This window comes from Pteropus alecto, unplaced genomic scaffold (assembly GCF_000325575.1).
Source record: "Pteropus alecto unplaced genomic scaffold, ASM32557v1 scaffold56, whole genome shotgun sequence".
NCBI lineage: Eukaryota > Metazoa > Chordata > Mammalia > Chiroptera > Pteropodidae > Pteropus > Pteropus alecto.
In genome coordinates this window covers 949,922-953,423 of record NW_006438871.1, presented here as the reverse complement: position 1 = coordinate 953,423, position 3,502 = coordinate 949,922, and positions in this window count along the sequence as shown.

Sequence of the window (3,502 nt, the reverse complement as noted above, 5' to 3'; positions counted from 1 at the left end):
GTCGAAACTAAAGCTGGGCCATAAAGGACTCTGTTGACAGCGAGAGGCTCGCACAGGACGGGAGAGACGGGGCGTCACGCGTCGGGCGGGGCCCCCGGAGCCCACTCTCCGGAGCCGGTGACAACAGCAGCGACAGCGACCAGCCGACTCGCCACCGGGCGAAGGCCTGAAACAGACGTTTCTCCGCGGGAAAGACACGAATGGCCAGTGAGCACAGGAGAAGCTGGACATCGCCGAGCATTAGGAACGCAGGGCCTGAAACAGGGGCCACTGACCCCCGTGGCGGTCAGGGAAGGCTGTACCGGTCCGACCCCGTGGGGCTGGTGGCCTGAGTGCAGCGTGAGGATGGGGACCAGGGCCACTGGAGGGCCCCTGCCCCTTGCCTGGGCCTCCCGGGTCCCTTCCCCGCCCACCCAGCTAGGGCCAGTCCTCGGGGTCCTGCTGAGCAGAACTATGCCTGGGACGGGGACCCAGAGAGAGGAGCCTGGGCCTCAGCCTCACTGGCCCGCGGGGTCCCTCTGCCTGCTAGCAACGAGCCGGGAACGCGGGAACGGCAGCTGCATCACGTAACCCCGACTCTCTCTGGGGCGCGCCCAGGGGCCAGGGCCCCTTGGAAAGGGCACATCCTGCAATTAGGCCCCAAACCCAGCAGAGCCAGTCACGTGGCCACCGGTGCCCATCGACCGGCCGACCAGCGCTGCCCGCCACAAACAGGCTCCTGTCCTTGTAAGTTAGTGAGGCCACGCTCGGAAATGCTCTCTGTGAGGAGGTGTGAAGACTGGGCCACTGGGCACTGGGGGGCAGTGCCCTCGCACCCCACCTCTGCCCCCGCCTTCCCCGGTGGCTCAGCCACGCCGCGGGTGGCAGGCCTGGGCACACGGCCCTCAGCCTTCCCGGATGAGCCTGTGGACAAGGACGCAGCCGGCACCATGGCCACTGCCCTGAGACCTCGGGCAGAGCCATCCGCTGAGCCGCGCCGGACGCCCGGCCCACAGAAACCGGAGGTCACACGGTGCATCGTCCCGAGCCGCTGAGCTGTGCTCAGGTGTGACACGGCAAAAAAAAACTAGCGCTCTGCTCGCCTGCCTGAGCGAGCCCCTCCTCTCCTCGTCCCTGTGAAGCAGGTGGGATCGCAACGCCTGCACCTGCTGTCAGTCCCTCTCCCCAGACTCCGCTCCAAGGTCACCGCCTGCAGGCAGCCTTCTCAGATTGCCCCATCCTCAGAGAGAGTCAGGGTTCCCTGAGGGCAGGGCCAGGGTCAGCTGCATAGTGGGATTGGAGGACAGATGTTGGCAGGGAGGGGCCTTCCCTAAAGTCCCAGAGCTCAGCTGGCCAAGCATCGGGTAGGAGAGCAGTCCTCTGGTCGTGTGGCTCCCTACAGTCCCCGCCCACCCAGCCTTGGGGCCACCCAGCCCCATCACAGACCCTTCTGTCTGCTGCAGGGCGTCCAGGCCTGGAACAGGCTTCGTGCTGAGGGTTCCTGGGGGTCATGGAGAATGGCAAGGTGGCCAGGTCCACCTGATTGCTGCCTCTGCCCCTCCTGTGCTGGGGGCCCCTCTCCCGCTCCTCCACCCCCTTCGCCCTCCTCTGCTCGGCACCCCACCAGACTTCTTTGCCCAGGGACAGATGCGAGCCCCTCCTGGAAGACCCCCGACCCAGGCGAGCTTCGTGTGGGTTCCGGGGGTTGGCTCCCAGTCACCCCAGCAACAGCAGAGAGAAAATGAGGCACGTCCCACCTCTGAAGCAGGACAAGAACACAGGCCCTGTGGGGATCCCCACCCATGAAACCCCCAGGGAGGGAGGCCAGCCACGGTGGCCAGCCCCGAGGGGCACCACAGGACGCACCAATGCTGGCCTGAGGGGCCGGCAGAGTTCAGGGCGGTGCCGGTGCGGCTTCTGAGTGGGCCACGGGGGACACTGCCCCGCCTGCTCTCGTGGTCACTCATCCTGGGGAAGCGTGTCGTGTGATACTCAGGCAGCCCTGAGGGAGGGGCTGAGGCCTGGCGGACAGAGGCGCTGTCATGAGCTGCTTGGGGGGGGCTCCCGCCCCAGCGGACAGAGCCGCCGCGGGAGACACCCTGAGCCACAGCCACCTACCGCTCGCCCAGACTCGCCGCGACAGCCGACATTCACACGGTTCGACACCGCTGTGTTGGGCTGTTTGCTATGGGCCCCAGAAAACCACTGCACCCATGGGTGCTGGGCACCCTACGGTGCTCCCAGCCAGGCCCCTCAGTCAGCAGGGGGGATTTTTAATAGCTGAGCAGAACCTGGGCTCAGAGCAGTTAGTGGCTTTACTACAGACACACAGCAGGGCCCAGATGTGAACTCTGACCTGTGTCTCCCTAAATCGGGCCGTCCTCCTGCCCCGCTCTGTTCTGTGGCCCCAGGTGGCGAAGGCCACTAGCCAGGGTCCCCTTCTCCCCAAGAGGCTGGAGTGGAGGGAAATTTCAACCTGGTAATGGAAAGCCGCAATAACCGCTGTAATTAATTTATATGGAAGCCGTCGCCCTCCGCGAGTCTCAGCCGGCCGGGAGCCTCGCCTGCTTCCCGCTTAAGCTGTGGGGTCTCATGAAGACAGACGGGAAAGGGGTATTTCAATACTTCTTATAATTTTATATTCTCGCTAATATCGCTCATGCTAATTTCATTATGCAACACAGTCGGCACGGTGATGTAATTATTGAAAAGTAATTTTGCAATAAATGGATTTAAATGTGTTGGAGTCCGTTGTAAATTCATTCGCGTGGTGAGGGTGGCGGGTGCCGGCGGGTGGAAGCAAGGGGCCGGGTCCTGGGTGGGATCGGAGGAGCCCCGTGCGGCCCAGCGGGAGCTCGCCGTACCCCACCAGCAGCGAGAGGGCGCGGGGAGCCTGAGAGCGTGGCCGCTCCCCGTCCCCCGCCGTGACGCCTGGACCCTCCTCGTGGCCCTTGCCCTGTCCCCTCCCAAGCACCGCAGGCCACATCCTCTGCCTCTTGCTGAAGACCCCAGAATACAATCCAGAGCCCTGTCCTGGCCGAGCTCCCAGCCCAACTCCGAACCTCCGCCTGCTTCGGCCCACTCTCTTGGACCTGCACACAGGCGTGCTGTGTGCGCTCCGTCCTACCTCAGGGCCTTTGCACGGCTGTCCCCTCCAGTAGGACAGCTCTGTCTCCAGATGTCCCCACCTGGGATCTCGCAGATCACCTGCGCTGTCCCCAGAGGCAGGGACAGCACGCCGACAGCACGGAACACTCTGAGGTCCCTTCTTGGCCTCTGCCCTGCCCTCCCGGCCTCGCTCCCCATTCATCCAACGTCCACCGCATGCCGGCTCCGAGGCGGGGGGAACAGGACGGCCAGAGGAACGACAGCCAGAGAGCAGGCAGCTGAGCTGGGGGCGGGCTGGGGAAGGCTTTTGGGTGACTGCAGCTAAGGCCAGAAGCGGAGCTGCTGGGGAGGCAGGACACACAGGGGGGGCACACAGGCGGGGCACACAGGGGGGGCACACAGGGGGGACACACAG